This window comes from Sinocyclocheilus grahami, unplaced genomic scaffold (genome assembly GCF_001515645.1).
Source record: "Sinocyclocheilus grahami isolate Dianchi unplaced genomic scaffold, SAMN03320097.WGS_v1.1 scaffold142.1, whole genome shotgun sequence".
Taxonomy (NCBI): Eukaryota; Metazoa; Chordata; class Actinopteri; order Cypriniformes; family Cyprinidae; genus Sinocyclocheilus; species Sinocyclocheilus grahami.
The window spans coordinates 1607538-1627344 of NW_015505321.1; positions in this window are offsets into that span (position 1 = coordinate 1607538).

Genomic DNA, 19807 nt, shown 5'->3' on the forward strand with positions numbered 1-19807 from the left:
ACAGCTGGGATTGTTGCTGATGATGCACTGGCCCAGATAGCTGGCAAACGCTGATGTGGACACGAAGCAGCTTTCCCAGAGTACGGCCAACAACACGGCCATAACTCTTCATGCTAAATGCGACTAATGAGATCATTGTTCCTCTTATATATATTTATATGCACTCAATTTATTGCAGAGAGAGATAGTTACCTTCATTTAGTGCTACCTTAGTTCCCATGTCAATGCACTCACACACTTCACCTACGATACTCCCCAGAGAACGCCCATGTCAGACAATAACAATAGCACTTTTAAACCTCTTCAGAAAATCCCTCTTCCACCCTCTTACCTTGCAGTCAGTCTCTCTGCATCGGCTTAAAGACCAAAGGCCTCATGTAGATGTTGTTCACACAAAACAGTCGACTATACACATCCGAATTTGACTTCAAAATGTTTGCACACTCTTTTGGTTTAGCCATTTAAGTGACAAACTAGTAAACTGATGATAATCACAAAAAAAATTGTATTGCACTGTAAAAACAAATGCAAAGCTTAAAATTTAATTGTGTTACTTGCCATTCCTTGTAATTGTTTGTTACGATTACTAGAAATTTCTGAGTGAAAATTGTTTCAACACCATTTTTAGTATGAATTTAAGATAATCACTAGTCAACAAAATATTAAAAGATTCATATTGTGCTTAAAAAAAAAAAAAGTTCCCCAATATTTTTTTCAATTAAATTTTTTTTCAGTATATGAATTTGATAAAACACAAGTTGTAAATACAGATTAAAATGTTTTAAAAGAAAATTCCATTTCAGTTTTTCTACTTCAAAATTTTGTTAATTGTGTTACTTGCTGTTTCTTTATAGTTAATTGTAAATTTTACTAGCAAGTTCTGAGTGAAAATTGTTTCTATTTTTATTTATTTATTTTATATAATTTGAAAACAAAACTCAAAAATTCAAATGGGAATTTTCTGGAAGGATTCTAATATAAGATCAAAATGACAGTGCACCCCACCACCAGAGAGAGGGAGAGAGAGAGAGTTGCAGAGCGTGTGCAGAGCAGGGGGACGCGAGGAACAGTATTAAGAACCGCTAGTTTAGAACATTGATTTTGAAACTTGTGAATCCATTAGAATCGTTAGAAGACAGAATCGCGATTCATGTATGAATAGATTTTTATGTGCACCTCTAGTTTTCTCTTCCTCTTCTCTAAAGCAGCGCAGTATCGCCCCGCCCCCTTTGCTGCATGTTCCCGGGGGCGGGGTTTATCTGGGTTTGTGATGTCACGAACCCGGGAAGTAATTTGTTGTAGTCCCTACCAGCCGTTTTTGTAGGCATTAAACTGCCAGAATTTTAAAAGACGATATCTCCGTTTGCATTGAACTTTCAGCTTTGTAACTTTGCAGGTATTGTTTATGCTCAAACAGCAACATTACTCACTAACTAACGCTAAAAAAGTGAAATCGCAATGAACCACCCCTTTTATATCAGTCTTGTTTGTTGTCCTGGCCAACTCATGTATGTTTTTAAGGACTTTGAATTTGCAATGTTTTTGACTACCTGATGAATGGTCAAAACATTGTTTGTCTGCTATTAGAACACAGTTTGAGAGCTTTGAGTGCAGTCCTTTTGTTCTTCTGAAAGGTCTCCTTGGACTGTTTTGGTCAGTGTTTTGGATGTGCACATGCCATTTCGTTTTGTAGGATTGCAATATAACCCAAAACAAAAAGTAGATCTTTTGGAACACATCTTTTATCTTTTAATATAGGATAAAACGTTCCTTTAGGACATCAAAGAAATTGAATGTAGCAATATATTGGGTTACACTTTATTTCGATAGTCCACTTTAGACATTCTATTAACTATAAGTAACTTTGTAACTACATGTCAACTACATGTCAACTAATTCTCATTAATTTGCAACTACATGTCTACTAACTCTCAGAGTAGACAGGGTAGGTTTAGGGTTAGTAGAATAAGTTGACAAAGAAAGTGTTAGAAGATATTAAGCAGACAGTCTACTAATACTCTACTAACTGCTAGTTGACATGTAGTTGCAAAGTTACTTACTGTTAATAGAATGTCTAAAGTGGACTATCGAAATAAAGTGTTACCATATATTGTTTCGATATACAATACAAGCAGAGTTACGGTAAAGATACAGAATATTCTAAAGAATGTTTTTTCAGTCTTATTTCATTCTTAAAATATTCTTGTTTGATTGGTTCCAAATTATGATAAAACAAATCCAGCTGTCCTGTTCACATTCCATCAGGATTTTATTGGTTAGGGACACTTCAAAAAGCACTAAATTCATCTGTCATATTCAAAAGGCAATTCTACAGCTACAGTTGTCGCTGGTTTTACTAATGAAATTGACTGCATGAGTTTGCTTTCATGCACAGAGAGCACTTTCATTTCCCCATGTGGATGGAATGAATTTGGTCCTCAATTTTTCAATGAAAGGTGACTTGGGTACCACTCAGAAATGGGATGTTTACAGAAATCCAACAGAGCAAGGGAACGACAGACACAAGTGATGCTGAATATAGTAGAAACTTGATGGTTGAAATATTTGCATTTAGCTATATTTTTATGCATTGCAATTCCAAAACCCCAACAATGCTTTCCGCTGTCATTTTAAAGCTTCGTCTTGAGTCTCAGGTGATGTTGCTTCAGCACTCATGAACCCGAAAACACCAGTCAGACTGCTTTAAAAATTAGTACGTGTTGTGATTACCGATACCGACTTTAAGACTGATTTAAACACCTGTGATTCAGTATTGTATGCATGAGCACAACGGACAGGTCTGTGATTGGTTACAATAAAAAAATTTAAATAGAAACAGGGGTAGATCTAATCAACACTTTTAATAATTAATCACAGGAGCTGTAATAATGATTATGTATTTGATGAATTGTACAGATCTAACTTCAGTGAGACTGGTTTGAGTTTAAGGAGATGTATAGAATGTGCAGTTCATCTTTCCTAATTGTGGTAGTAAAATGGTTTACGTTTGTCTGTCATATGCAAATAAATAGCACTTTATTTTCTATAAATCAACTAGGTACTTAATTTCGTATTGAGAAATTGGGTTATTTAGCTGAATAAATGTGCAAAACATGTTACAGAGAATCCAATTATTTCAGTTTCTTTCACAGCTGTGCAATGAATTGCAGTATCAGTGTTTTAAAACAAGGCCCCAGAAAAATCCAAGATGACAGGTACTATAACATTCTCAGAACGTTCTAGTAAGGTTCTCTCGGAAAGTTATGAACACACGTTCTTCCAGTAGCATTCACAGCATGCCATTCAGTCGTCTGGTCTTTAATAATGTTCTCAAAATATTAGCACAAAAATGTTGTTTATACATTATTCATATAACTTCCCTTAATGTTCACATAACCAAGAAAAAAAAATCTGGACATTTTGAATGTTCAGAGAACATCAGAAATAATCTTTTCATAACTTAAACGTTCTTCCAGTAATGTTAATAGAATGTTGTCCAATGTTATCTGGTCTTTAATAATGTTCTCAAAATATTTACACATTGTTCATTTAACTTTTTGTGTCTTTTCTTAAATGTTTTAGTTAGTTCGGTGTACATCAAAAATGACATTTTCATAACTTGAGAATGTTAGAAAAAATATTCTAGGAAGTTTTTTTGGTCACATTTTATTTTAAGGTCCAATGCTCACCATTAACAAACCATTAACTACGACTTTTGCCTCAATAAACTCCTGCTTTGCTGCTTATTAATAGTTAGTAAGGTAATAAAGTTTAGATAGTGGGTAGGATTAGGGATGTAGAATATGATCATGCAGAGGTTAGGGTTAGGGTTAGGGTTAGTTTAGGGTTAGGGTTAGGGTTATATGTGCTAAGGCAATATGTTAATAATAGGCATGCTAATAAGCAACAGGTTAATAGTGAGAATTGGTCCATTTTTCTAAAGCTAGAACAGCACAATCTTCAAACTATTGGATATTGATATCAGCACTTTTCATCCATACGCATATATTCTCTCATTTCTGCACAAACTTTTGATATGCATGGAAACAAAGTGAAGTTTTATGCATGAGGCTCCAGGTCCAGAGAATCAAACCCTGCGTCGATCCACCCACCAGCGCTTCCAGCATTTTCTCCTTCCAGATAAATCATTTCAGAAAAAAAAGACCTGCTGAGAAGGAGAGGAGCGCTCTGTCCCTCCCAGCAGTCCTAATTACCTCGCTTCTGGTCCTGAGAATGGATGGACTAGTGTCTGAACTCGATATTACTTCTTCTACCCCTTTCCCCTCGCTACCGTCTTTCATTCACACTATCTCACACTCACACTATCACTATTTTGACGACGCTCTTGTAAGCACGGTGCCGGGTACAGAGCCTCTATTTTAAGCTTTTTAAGAAGAGTGTGTCTTTTTCAGTTGTGCAACAAATTACGTGCCTCTGTGTGGGTTGGAGTTGTACCCATGGGGAGGATAGGGCTAATATGGGTGGGCTGAATTTGGTAAAGAAGTATTAACGAGATTTGTCCTAATTTAGAGCTTCGTAAGCATCAGTGGGAGAAGCTCAGAGCTCCTCTGGGAATAAAGCATCTCTATAACCGGAATTCATGGAATGGAAGCCTGTAAAGACATTAGCAGTCTTGAAGGGCGTTAAATAACTTCCCTGCATATTTATGAGCCGATGGTGTCGTACAGGGTGATTGACGTCTAAATTCCCCGGCACAGACATTACGAGTGCATTTAGTATTATGTCACTGTCATGTCAGCCTGTCGAATACAGACGTCATGTGTCAGAATTGACTTGTGTAGTGTACATCAAAAGATTGTAAATGTCAAAAAGTAACTCAAAGCTAAAAGAAACCATGGGGATGTTCAGAATGGCAGTATCTTAAAGGAACACTCCACCATTTTTGAAAATAGGCTCATTTTCCAACTCCCCTAGAGTTAAACAGTTGAGTTTTACCGTTTTCGAATCCATTCAGCCGATCTCCGGGTCTGGCGGTAGCACTTTTAGCTGTAACTTATCGTAGATCATTGCATCTGATTAGATCGTTCGCATCTCGCTCAAAAATGACCAAAGAGTTTCTATATTTGTCCTATTTAAAGCTTGACTCTTCTGTAGTTACATCGTGTACGAAGACCGACGGAAAATGAAAAGTTGCGATGTAACTAAACTAAATTGAACCTAAACAAATAAATAAAACATTTGCATTTCTTAAAATAAAATAAACATGAACTTAAATTGTATATATATATATATATATATATATATATATATATATATATAAAAGAAAAACAAAACTATATTATTTCAGCTATAAATGGCAAGACAACATTTCCCATTTTCATTTACTTTAACTTGATGTACTACATGTACTTAATGTACTAATAATTTCAGATTTTTAAAAATATTTACAATTGTTTAATTCAAAAACTAAAACTAATGAAAAAGACAAAAACACAAAACAGAATGAATATTTTTTTAAATTAAAGAAAAAAAATTTTTTTCAAAATATTAATTCAAACTCTAATTGCATCTCACTTATATTATAATATAACTGTTCCTACATGCTGTACATCATGCAACCTATAGTAATACATTCTGAACACGGCCAGTGAGACAATCCAAGTAAAGTAAGAATGTAAACGGAGAGTTACAAATGAGGACAGGATGAGATTTCTGAGAGGATGAGCAGATAATGAAAGAGTTTCCTGGAGCCGATGGAGTGTGGATTTGATAGGCTGTACCGGGCGAAGCTTCACAGAATTGGCCAATGTCTGGAAGATGGAATGTAGATCACGACGTGAGACTGGAAAGGGTGGAGTGAGACTGTCAGACTGTGAGAGACACTAGACATTGTAATTACGGTTTAGGAAGACACCTCTGCGAGGCCAACCGATAACTCAGCTGCATCGCTGTTGTGTTATTGAGAATAGTGATGCACAATGATTGCGCTTTACATCGCAAAGGTAGATGCATGGTTTGTTTTATTTAGTCATCTCTAGAGTTTCAGAAGAGATGTCAATAATGTCTCAAACTGTGCTTATATTTACCAAGGCTGCAAAGTCGGTGATTTATCTGATTAAAAATACAGTAAAAACAGTAATATTGTGAAATATTTGTACAATTTAAAATAACTGTTGTCTATGTGAATAGATTTTAAAATGTAATTTATTCCTGTGATCAAAGCTGAATTTTCAGCATCATTACTCCAGTCTTCAGTGTCACATGATCCTTCAGAAATCATTCTAATATGCTTAAAAATAAAACTACAGAGAAATTAAATATATCAATATCAATATAAACTAAAAACTCGATGGACATAATAAAAAAAAACTATTCTAAAAAAGACAAAACCACACAGCAAAAGTAAAAATAAAAAAAAGAATATTTTTTAAATTAAAACGACAATGGAAAATATAAAAGCTGATTTAAAATATTAATAAAAACGTCTCAGGTTACTTATGTAACCATGGTTCCCTGAGTAGGGAACGAGACACTGCGTCCTCTAGGTTTCTTGCCATGCTGCGGACGCAAGCTTCAGACGAAGAAGTGAATGATGTGTAGCTCCCGGCGCCGATTTATACTGGAGTCGCACCGGTAGTGACGTCATGGCTGTCGCCGGCCAACGAGTTGGGGTTTTTTCAATGTATGCTTCAGACACGGGGCACGACGAGGCGTTCCCCATCGCGACCCCTAGAGGACGCAGTTCGAAGTTCCCATGAAAGGGAACGTCTCAGGTTACTTATGTAACCATGGTTCCCTGAGTAGGGAACGAGACACTGCGTCCTCTAGGTTTCTTGCCATGCTGCGGACGCAAGCTTCAGACGAAGAAGTGAATGATGTGTAGCTCCCGGCGCCGATTTATACTGGAGTCGCACCGGTAGTGACGTCATGGCTGTCGCCGGCCAACGAGTTGGGGTTTTTTCAATGTATGCTTCAGACACGGGGCACGACGAGGCGTTCCCCATCGCGACCCCTAGAGGACGCAGTTCGAAGTTCCCATGAAAGGGAACGTCTCAGGTTACTTATGTAACCATGGTTCCCTGAGTAGGGAACGAGACACTGCGTCCTCTAGGTTTCTTGCCATGCTGCGGACGCAAGCTTCAGACGAAGAAGTGAATGATGTGTAGCTCCCGGCGCCGATTTATACTGGAGTCGCACCGGTAGTGACGTCATGGCTGTCGCCGGCCAACGAGTTGGGGTTTTTTCAATGTATGCTTCAGACACGGGGCACGACGAGGCGTTCCCCATCGCGACCCCTAGAGGACGCAGTTCGAAGTTCCCATGAAAGGGAACGTCTCAGGTTACTTATGTAACCATGGTTCCCTGAGTAGGGAACGAGACACTGCGTCCTCTAGGTTTCTTGCCATGCTGCGGACGCAAGCTTCAGACGAAGAAGTGAATGATGTGTAGCTCCCGGCGCCGATTTATACTGGAGTCGCACCGGTAGTGACGTCATGGCTGTCGCCGGCCAACGAGTTGGGGTTTTTTCAATGTATGCTTCAGACACGGGGCACGACGAGGCGTTCCCCATCGCGACCCCTAGAGGACGCAGTTCGAAGTTCCCATGAAAGGGAACGTCTCAGGTTACTTATGTAACCATGGTTCCCTGAGTAGGGAACGAGACACTGCGTCCTCTAGGTTTCTTGCCATGCTGCGGACGCAAGCTTCAGACGAAGAAGTGAATGATGTGTAGCTCCCGGCGCCGATTTATACTGGAGTCGCACCGGTAGTGACGTCATGGCTGTCGCCGGCCAACGAGTTGGGGTTTTTTCAATGTATGCTTCAGACACGGGGCACGACGAGGCGTTCCCCATCGCGACCCCTAGAGGACGCAGTTCGAAGTTCCCATGAAAGGGAACGTCTCAGGTTACTTATGTAACCATGGTTCCCTGAGTAGGGAACGAGACACTGCGTCCTCTAGGTTTCTTGCCATGCTGCGGACGCAAGCTTCAGACGAAGAAGTGAATGATGTGTAGCTCCCGGCGCCGATTTATACTGGAGTCGCACCGGTAGTGACGTCATGGCTGTCGCCGGCCAACGAGTTGGGGTTTTTTCAATGTATGCTTCAGACACGGGGCACGACGAGGCGTTCCCCATCGCGACCCCTAGAGGACGCAGTTCGAAGTTCCCATGAAAGGGAACGTCTCAGGTTACTTATGTAACCATGGTTCCCTGAGTAGGGAACGAGACACTGCGTCCTCTAGGTTTCTTGCCATGCTGCGGACGCAAGCTTCAGACGAAGAAGTGAATGATGTGTAGCTCCCGGCGCCGATTTATACTGGAGTCGCACCGGTAGTGACGTCATGGCTGTCGCCGGCCAACGAGTTGGGGTTTTTTCAATGTATGCTTCAGACACGGGGCACGACGAGGCGTTCCCCATCGCGACCCCTAGAGGACGCAGTTCGAAGTTCCCATGAAAGGGAACGTCTCAGGTTACTTATGTAACCATGGTTCCCTGAGTAGGGAACGAGACACTGCGTCCTCTAGGTTTCTTGCCATGCTGCGGACGCAAGCTTCAGACGAAGAAGTGAATGATGTGTAGCTCCCGGCGCCGATTTATACTGGAGTCGCACCGGTAGTGACGTCATGGCTGTCGCCGGCCAACGAGTTGGGGTTTTTTCAATGTATGCTTCAGACACGGGGCACGACGAGGCGTTCCCCATCGCGACCCCTAGAGGACGCAGTTCGAAGTTCCCATGAAAGGGAACGTCTCAGGTTACTTATGTAACCATGGTTCCCTGAGTAGGGAACGAGACACTGCGTCCTCTAGGTTTCTTGCCATGCTGCGGACGCAAGCTTCAGACGAAGAAGTGAATGATGTGTAGCTCCCGGCGCCGATTTATACTGGAGTCGCACCGGTAGTGACGTCATGGCTGTCGCCGGCCAACGAGTTGGGGTTTTTTCAATGTATGCTTCAGACACGGGGCACGACGAGGCGTTCCCCATCGCGACCCCTAGAGGACGCAGTTCGAAGTTCCCATGAAAGGGAACGTCTCAGGTTACTTATGTAACCATGGTTCCCTGAGTAGGGAACGAGACACTGCGTCCTCTAGGTTTCTTGCCATGCTGCGGACGCAAGCTTCAGACGAAGAAGTGAATGATGTGTAGCTCCCGGCGCCGATTTATACTGGAGTCGCACCGGTAGTGACGTCATGGCTGTCGCCGGCCAACGAGTTGGGGTTTTTTCAATGTATGCTTCAGACACGGGGCACGACGAGGCGTTCCCCATCGCGACCCCTAGAGGACGCAGTTCGAAGTTCCCATGAAAGGGAACGTCTCAGGTTACTTATGTAACCATGGTTCCCTGAGTAGGGAACGAGACACTGCGTCCTCTAGGTTTCTTGCCATGCTGCGGACGCAAGCTTCAGACGAAGAAGTGAATGATGTGTAGCTCCCGGCGCCGATTTATACTGGAGTCGCACCGGTAGTGACGTCATGGCTGTCGCCGGCCAACGAGTTGGGGTTTTTTCAATGTATGCTTCAGACACGGGGCACGACGAGGCGTTCCCCATCGCGACCCCTAGAGGACGCAGTTCGAAGTTCCCATGAAAGGGAACGTCTCAGGTTACTTATGTAACCATGGTTCCCTGAGTAGGGAACGAGACACTGCGTCCTCTAGGTTTCTTGCCATGCTGCGGACGCAAGCTTCAGACGAAGAAGTGAATGATGTGTAGCTCCCGGCGCCGATTTATACTGGAGTCGCACCGGTAGTGACGTCATGGCTGTCGCCGGCCAACGAGTTGGGGTTTTTTCAATGTATGCTTCAGACACGGGGCACGACGAGGCGTTCCCCATCGCGACCCCTAGAGGACGCAGTTCGAAGTTCCCATGAAAGGGAACGTCTCAGGTTACTTATGTAACCATGGTTCCCTGAGTAGGGAACGAGACACTGCGTCCTCTAGGTTTCTTGCCATGCTGCGGACGCAAGCTTCAGACGAAGAAGTGAATGATGTGTAGCTCCCGGCGCCGATTTATACTGGAGTCGCACCGGTAGTGACGTCATGGCTGTCGCCGGCCAACGAGTTGGGGTTTTTTCAATGTATGCTTCAGACACGGGGCACGACGAGGCGTTCCCCATCGCGACCCCTAGAGGACGCAGTTCGAAGTTCCCATGAAAGGGAACGTCTCAGGTTACTTATGTAACCATGGTTCCCTGAGTAGGGAACGAGACACTGCGTCCTCTAGGTTTCTTGCCATGCTGCGGACGCAAGCTTCAGACGAAGAAGTGAATGATGTGTAGCTCCCGGCGCCGATTTATACTGGAGTCGCACCGGTAGTGACGTCATGGCTGTCGCCGGCCAACGAGTTGGGGTTTTTTCAATGTATGCTTCAGACACGGGGCACGACGAGGCGTTCCCCATCGCGACCCCTAGAGGACGCAGTTCGAAGTTCCCATGAAAGGGAACTACAGTCTCTCAAAGATACTGAAATAACACTGCTAGTTGTCAAAGAATCCTGAAAAATTTCTCACTGTTTTTACAAAATATTATGCAGCAAAAACTGTTTTCAACATTGATAATAATAATAACAACAATTATTAATAATTAAACACCAACAATAATTGAGCAGCAAATAAGCATATTAGAATGATTTCTGAAGGATCACGTGAGACTGAAGACTGGATAATATATATATATATACAATATTGAAATTTTAATAATTTTTGCACAATATTACTGTTTTTACTAGATTTCTGATCCAATAAATTAAATGTAGCCTTGTTGAGCAGAAGAGGCTTCTTTCAAAGACATGACAAAATCTTAATGATTCCACACTTGAGAAGTTAAGCAATTTGTACAGGACATTAAAGGGGTCATATGATGCTGCTAAAAAGAACAGTATTTTATGTATTTGGTGTAATGAAATGTGTTTATGCGGTTTACAGTAAAAAAAAAACATTATTTTCCACATACTGTACATTATTGTTTCTCCTCTATGCCCCGCCTTTTTGAAACGCGTCGATTTTTACAAAGCTCATCGGTCTGAAAAAGCGAGGTGTGCTGTGATTGGCCAGCTATCCAGTGCATTGTGATTGGCCGAATACCTCAAGCATGTGATGGAAATGTTACGCCCCTCACATACTGTTGATGCCATGTCCCGGCCGGAGCATCGAGACAAAAACGTTTACAGATCTTCTTTATGCATCAAGAGCTTGTAACACTCCAAAAAGAAAGGAAAAATTGAAATCGCATCATACGACCCCTTTAATTGAAAATAAGAACTGAATGTATTTCTAAGATTATATATCATTTACAGTATATATAAATGCATGCACTTTTCAGTTTATACAATGTACAAAATTGGCATTGCATTACGAACATTTGGATTTGCATTTGGTTTCTTGGCATGAATGCATTGTTTGCATGTGTGAGTACCGCCACAACGTCTGATTAGCGGTAATCTGTAAACTGTGTATGCGAACGCTCACATTTATCTGTAGATTTACGATAGTATTTACAACACAGCCTGAATTGAGGACAAGTGCCTGGCGGACAAGATTTACACCGTTTTCTGATGATACCGCGACTCGCTCGGCCCTGTTTGATCAGCTTGTGCAACCCAACTGGTTTCAGCCACGCTAAAGCAATGCAAGCAACGCCTCCTGTTTAACTCTCAACCCTCTTTTGCCGGAGTCATGTCCGTGACTCGGTGGCCGGTTATCTGGCCTGATTTGTAAACTCCGCAATCTGTTTATCGGGACAAACTTTGCTGCTTTGAAATGGAAATCTGCAAATCTGTTCACGTCACTCTTATCTGATGGAAAGGAGCATTCATTTGCACTTGAAAGGGCTTTTTGATTTCAAGGTTGTAAACAGTGTGTGTGAGTATGTGTGTATGTGAGGACAGAGGTGTGTGTCCCCCGGCTGAGTAAAGGCATGAAAATGCCAAGTGCACCCATGGGGACGCCCCTGCCCACACTAAATACAAGCCCTTAGAGGAACAACCTTTCTTTCAGATGCATCTTTATTTATATATTTCTGCAACTTACAGTACAGAACAACCAGATTTACTAACAGCAGGCGCAAAAACTACCAATGCTGGGCAGTGACTGATTGCATGTAATCTGGACTACGTAATCAGATTCCAAAAATGAAGTACTTTTGTCAGTGTGTTTAATGCACATCATGTTGCAGTGAATAGAATATATTTTCTGGCTCTAATCTGCTAAATGCAACTACACTAAATAAATATATAAATAAATACACTTCTCTGAAATGCACACATGCGTTTCTCCCGAATTCATGTATGCTGTTGGCAGAAAGGATCGTCCCTGCGCTCTAACACTTTGATCACCGTCCATATCTTACGAGCATTTATATGATCTCTCATTTGTGAGAGGCTTTGTGCTGAGAGCAGTGAAACTGTGAGGTTTAATGGGATATGTATGAAATACGGGAGTACATGTCGTCCCTGCTTGGGTAATGGCTTATAGTGTTATTGCTCACCTTCATGTTTTTCTAATGACTGAGGCTCTAAGCGCTCTGAGCCCTGGAGAATATTTGGGAAAGAAAATCCAGTGGGTGGAAAGCAAGCAAAGATTCTGGCTGAGTGCAAATGGGAGAAAGTGTACAACAATCACAAGCAACTTACAAATACGTCTCTTCAGTGATTCTGTGTTCACATTTGTGACTGCATAGCTATCAGAGGTTATTTCATTCTGAATCTTTCCCCTACAGTGAAAAAAAACAACTTTACTTTAGATATTCTTCTTCTCTGCAGTCAGCAACAGACGGGCTCATAGGCGACATAAAGCGTCAGAGTTGGGCATGGAGCGCTGCTCTGCACGCAGCTGTCACAGACCTGCACTTCATTTCTCTCTCATCCAAAAACTCTCTGTTCCACTGGAATCAGAATAAAGCTACTGAAAACACCACTGTTACTGACAAACAGATGCTGCTTGGTTGTCAGTCGAGCAAGATTTGAACCTCTCGCACTAGAAATGTTCCTCTGAGCCACATTAGCTCACGCTGAAGACTGAAGTGATAGTGAAGTGATGGTAAAGACTTGCACTGATTCAAAAGATTTCTATTTTGAATAAATGCTGTTCTTTTGAACTTTTTATTCATCAAAGAATCCTGAAAAAAATATCACAGGTTCCAAAAAAAATAAATAATAATAATTCAGCATAACTGTTTCTGAAGTTGATCATAAATCAGCATGTTAGAATGATTTCTGAAGGATCGTGAGACACTTAAAACTGAAGTAATAATAGAATAAATTGTATTCTAAATTATATTAAAAATAAAACAAATTATAATATTTCACAATATTACAGTTTTACTGTATTTTTGATCAAATAAATGCAGCCTTGGTGAGCATAAGAGACATTAAAAATCTATACATGCATAACACATAAAAATTGTGACATTGTATTGTGAATATTTGATCTCTCCAGGATTGATCTGATCTCAAAAGGAGTCTCTTTCTCTCTTTGGCAGCACTGAAATATTTCTGCACGTCACTGCTGAGCACAAACTCTCTTTACAATTATATTTACAAGCGTGTGCAATCTGAGGTTTGCTGTGGCGTAAGCAAAACATCAGAGGTTCCAGTTGAAATGTCAGCACTCAAGAGTTTATATGGAAGCACTGAACAGGAAGCTGTGTAGTCGACAGCCCTGGTGTTTCATCTGGCAATTAGCAGTCAATTTATTTGAAACAGATGAACACAATAATAGTCAGAAATGCATCTGATTAAAAGTATGACAGCAATTTCTGTCAAAGGTTACAAAGTCCTGATTATTTCACAAATATAAAATAGCAGTTTTGATCAAAAATGCCAAAAACGTCTAGAGTACTTGTAAACTAGTAAGTGCCAAGTAGACTTTGTAAGTGCCTCAAACAAAACCTGAAAAGCTCTGAAAATCCCACTAGCTTAGCAACTTTGGCAAACCCAGTTATTAATTTTTCCTCAAAAGCACCTTTAAAATAACAACTCTGTAGCTTTTAAACAGTTTTATTTTAGTGTCATTAAGATGCTATTATACTTATTAATATTTTCAAATTGTTTAAAGTATGTATTTTCCATTTATCCATTTTAATTTGAAAGTTGTTTACTTTTGTAGTGTTTTTGTTTGTTTATAAATATAGTAGGGATGCACCGATATGAAAATTTTGGCCGATACCGATAACCGATTATTCTTTATTTTTGAAAGCCGATAACCGATATGTTGGCCGATAAATCTATATCCAAATTGTTATATACTTTTTGAGAGCCTGATTACAAAAAAGGTCTCATCATTAAAAGCCACATCCCAAACACTTCAACATAAGCAGCCTAGTTTGAACGGTGTACGTTTAAAAAATATTTTTACTCTCCCATTACCAAATTTAGTCATAAAAAAGCCTTACAAATAAATAAAATTATGCATAAATAATGCAAACAAGTCACTGGACATCATTACACATGTAAAGAATCAAAATGAATGCGCCACAGATCAATAAAACGGAATAGCCTCTGCACGGACAATAATTAAATGATTTTAATTACTAAACCATATTGTTGATGAAAATAATAAGAGAAAAATACAAGTGGTTGTTGTTATTAATAATATATCAATGATTTTGAAAAAGTAACAAATTAATACCACTGTTTTAAATAGCAGCCATTGAGCTGCAGCTCAAGCTGAAGCTGAAGAGCTGAATGAACACGGTAAACTGAAGCGTTTTGCTGGCAGCTTATTTAACTCAAGGAAATGCATCCTGAGATTAATATTAATACAACATAAACATAATATTACAACTTATATATGTACAAAATGACGCAGTTATTGCATGCTATAGTCAGAATGTGTGATCCTGTTGTGGATGCGCTCTTCCCATAACAACGCGCTGAAACACAGCAACTAAACCCAAAGAATGCACAACGTTTTATTATAATAATGTTCTCATTAGAATGTTATATACACGACATTCCCAATCATAGTTATTAATGTTGTGCACTGCTGTTTGAGCTGCGTGTGCTGAGCTAAAGATGATCACCGGTAAACTGAAGCGCTCTTTTAACTTAACCAAACGCATTCTATATGAGATAAATCAGATATACATCAAATAAACACAATATTACAATGTACAATTGCACAAAAGGCTGCAAACGAACAGCGCGCATCTGAAGTGTCTCTGAAGGAAATAATGCATTATTTATCGGCTTTAAGATATCGGCCAAATTTTCTTATCAGGCCGATACCGATAACAGAAAAAATGAGCCGATATGGGCCGATACCGATATGGTGGCCGATATATCGTGCATCCCTAAAATATAGTGTATATATAATATAAAGGATATACATAAAATGATAAAATAAAATGTACAAATGTGACCCTGGACCACAAAACCAGTCGCTGGGGTATATTTGTAGCAATAGCCAAAAATACATTGTATGGGTCAAAATTATTGATTTTTCTTTTATGCCAAAAATCATTAGCATATTAAGTAAAGATCATGTTCCTTGAAAATATTTAGTAAATTTCCTACAGTAAATATATTAAAACTTAATTTTTGATTAGTAATATGCATTGCTAAGAACTTCATCTGGACAACTTTAAAGATGATTTTCTCAATATTTCGATTTTTTTGCACCCTCAGATTCCAGATTTTCAAATAGTTGTATCTCGGCCAAATATTGTCCGAGATACAATAAATGAAAATTAGCGCGTTAACGCAGGCAATTTTTCCAGTTTAACGGCGTAAAAAATATTTAACACAGTCGACATTCTGTCTCTTTTTTTCTTGACTACAACTGCGTTTATTTAGATGGAGAGCGTCTTTACGACTGCATCAAACAGGAGACTTTTCAGACACGCAGTTCACTTCGCCTCAGCGCCAGGCGTGAGTCAAACGAGTGCGGAAACGGTACAGGTGATGAGGAGCTTCAGTAAAACAACAGCAACTGTGCTCAGATGAGGTGTTGACAGGCCTTATGTCAGTAAAAACTAATCTTCCTGTCCTGTCATCCCTTATACTGTGCTCGTAGTGCGTGCTCTATAACTGCACGCACAAATACGGCAGCTCACACTGTAGCCTGTATCATTTCATATTAAAGTGTGAATGAAACTACGAGCATGCGTGCCAGATTCGCGTCATGTTCAGCAGCGGCAGCTCTTAAAGTAATAGCAGCCAAATAACCTAATAACCCAGCTGCTGTGAGGTCTGTTAATCAAAAAAACAACAGAAAAAAGAGAAAATCTATAACTTTTGTAGCTTATAATCTATACTCAATTTAGAATTTAGTTGAAATTGATAGCTCTCTATTATACTGTAATGTTAGTATAGTCAACATTACATATAGTCAATGGTTAAATATTAAGGGGAAAAATATTCCCTAGAGACATTAATATTGGTATCAGTGATACTATTAAACAAATATAAAATATACTGCCTTTATGTTGTTTCTACATTAAATTGAAGACTGAATGTGAAATTATTGAAATATAAATGTATATTTAAAAACTTTAAAGTTAGGTGGGATTAATCGTGATTAATCACGATTAATTTCTGGAAAAAATGTGCGATGAATTCGTTTTATTTTATTTTATCAATTGACAGCACTATATTATTTCAGTTTAAGTTATAGTATATCAATTTCAACTACTGAAAAAAACATAAGTTTAATTTTTTTAATATTTTATTTCAATCAATGTTTATTTCAAGTAACGATTTTTATATGCATTTATGTTTATTTAACTGGAGTAACCCTGCTTTTAAACATGACTTAAACAACTTATACGTAACTCCCGGAAAATGGATTTTGTAAATGTTATGAGTGCATTCCAGTTTTGTTTGCAAAATTAATCAGAAAATCAGTGGCAGTCCATGCTTGTGCCAGTATGACACAATCTCCATCACTATGCATCGATTGTGGATCTGGAAGCTTCTTACACACTGAAAAAAATGTTTCATTCATCCAATTAAAAAAATGTAGGGTAATGATTCACATCTATATTTTTTAACTTGAGCCAATGAAAACTTTTTTTCAATGAAAAACCTTTTCATTGGCTCAAGTTAAAAAATATAGATGTGAATCATTACCCAACATTTTTTTAATTGGATGAATTAAACATTTTTTTCAGTGCATGAAATGATCCCTCCATCAACCCTGTTTCACCTGCAGATTCATATTCACATGCAATACTGTGACCTCAATAAAAAGCATGTCAACAGTAGACTTTCCCCCATCAACTAACCCCACACTGATTAAACGCACTCCTGCACAACGCTTGTGATTCATACAGAGCCCCAAGCATGACTACAGGATAGGCATCATCTCAATACTCGCCATGACTCCCATGTCAATTTCACACACACTACCTGAACATTACGCCACACCACTGTGCTTTTCTGTCCTAGCAGAATGAGTCAGGAAATGAGACACTTGTTCCACAGATACTGCAGTAAAACTGAGCCTCTTGTGTTTGCGGAGCAGATTAATGTGTTCTGGCTTGATAGACCTCCACCCAGGTTTATGTAAATATGGCTTTTCCAATAAAATCACACAGATTTTCCCCCGGGCTGAAAGTAATGAAGTGTTCGCACTTGTGTTATAACTGGTCATCTTGTTTCTAGGAGCTGATTGAATTGTGGAGTTACTCGGCTAAAAGCGACCGTAGCGTTTTACTGTCAGTGCATGTTTATGCATGTTTAAGCACTCAGAAATAAATCTAAATTGGTTGAACGAGAAGCTAAAAGGGTCGGACTGGGTGTGCATATGATGGAGAAGAAGCAAAACAACACTGAATGTCTCTTTTTTGCACAAATGAGTATCATTTTGAATAATAAAATTCTCACCCTAAAGGCTGATAAAATTACTTTTCCAAGCAAAGAAATAATCTCCTAATGGCCTTCAATTAGATGAGTGAATTTGCAAAGATATGAATCATATATCATCCCAAAATACAATTTTGTAAAAGAAAATAAAGAAATTTTAATATGGATTTTGCATTACGAGATTATATTCATAATGTATCACATTAAACTCCTCTACACAATTCTTAGTTGAGAACTATAATATGAAATATTATCGTTTTCCCCCCCACATTACAATAATGAGAATTAGAGGGGAACTTAAAGTATATCTTAAAGAAATAGTTCACCCAAAAAAGATTTTCTGCAAAAGTACTCACCCTCAGGCTATCTAAGATATAAATTAGTTTGTTTCTTCATCACAGATTATAGGGGAAATGTAGCATTACGTCACTTGTTCACCAATGGATGCTCTGCAGTGAATGGGTGCCGTCAGAATGAGAGTCCAAACAGCTGATAAAAACATCACAATAATCCACAAGTAATCCACAGCACTCCAGTCCATCAGTTAACATCTTGAGAAGCCAAAAGCGGCGTGTTCGTAAGAAACAAATCAATTATTAAAGCAATTTAAATTGAAACGGTTGTTTTTCGCCAAAGTACAAGTCCATAATCAATAAAAACACATGCCCTGTTGTTCTCTGACGTTAAAATACATGTTGTTCTGTTTTGGCTTGAAAACGATGCTTGATCTGTGCATATTCCTGAGATGACGTTTTCACTGGAGAAACCAATATTATGGACAGAGGACTGTCGAAAGCAATGGATTAAAGTTAAAATGTTTACAAATTGCTTTGTTTCTTACAAGCATGCAGCTTTTGGCTTTTGAAAATGTTAATTGATGGGCTGGAGTGGGATTACTTGTGTATTATTGTGATGTTTTTATCAGCTGTTTGGACTGTCATTCTGACGGCACCCATTCACTGCAGAGCATCCATTAGCGAGCAAGTGATTAAATGCTAAATTTCTTCTATAATCCGTTTCCTTCCATGAAGAAACAAACTCATCGTCATCTTGGATGGCCTTTGGGTGAGTAAACTTATATCATTTCAATGTTATATAATCTTTAATCATATATTTTGGAGTGAAATACGACCCGACATTTCTTCATGAGTTGCATCATAACATAATGAATTGATATTCTCTTGTTTTGTTTTCTCAAACCAGCTCATTAAGTAAAAGCAAACACTGCGGATATTGTTTGTTGAACATCATCAAGATCACATGCATACTGTATATACTGTATCTGTTAGCACCACTTTTAAACTCTACATACACACCTGAAGGTTTGAGTCCTACTTCAAATGAGTTATTCTTCATAATAATGTTTCTTCAATGATCACGAACAGGACGTGCGCACAGGAGCATCTGTGCGAGCAGATGTTTGTCTATCACAGTCCAACATCTTGCTTGTTCTGTTCGATTTTTTAATTTGTAACTGAGTAGTGATAAACTTTGTATGTGTGCTCACAATTCATCAGCCCGAGGAAAATGTTCAGTGCTTGGTTAGCTTGTACATTTGGTTGCTACACTGTAAAAAAAGACCATGAATTTAACGGTAAAAGACTGTAAAAATGCTACAGTAAAAACCTGTTAAATGGTTAATGGTAAATTCTCCTACTATATACGGTGAAAAACTGTATTGGACATTACATGTATTGGACATTAATTTTACGGTAGTATACTGTTTTTGGAAGTAAAAATGACCGTATAATTTACAGTGAATAACCGTAAATTGACATTCCCAGAATTCCCTGCATTACATTTCAAATTTGATGTTTTTTTTTTAAATAACTATGTTTCTTCTTAGTTTTTTTCTTATCAATGTTGTTAAATGAATGTTTATTGCATTATTTCAGTTTCATGTGTGTTACCGTGATGGTGTTTAGTGTTTGTGTGAATGACACTGTGCACCTTCTATATATGTTATTATCTAAAAGCTGCTTGTGTTGGCCTTTGGTTCATCATGTGATTTTCTCATCACCACCTGCATTTGGTGGTTATCAGT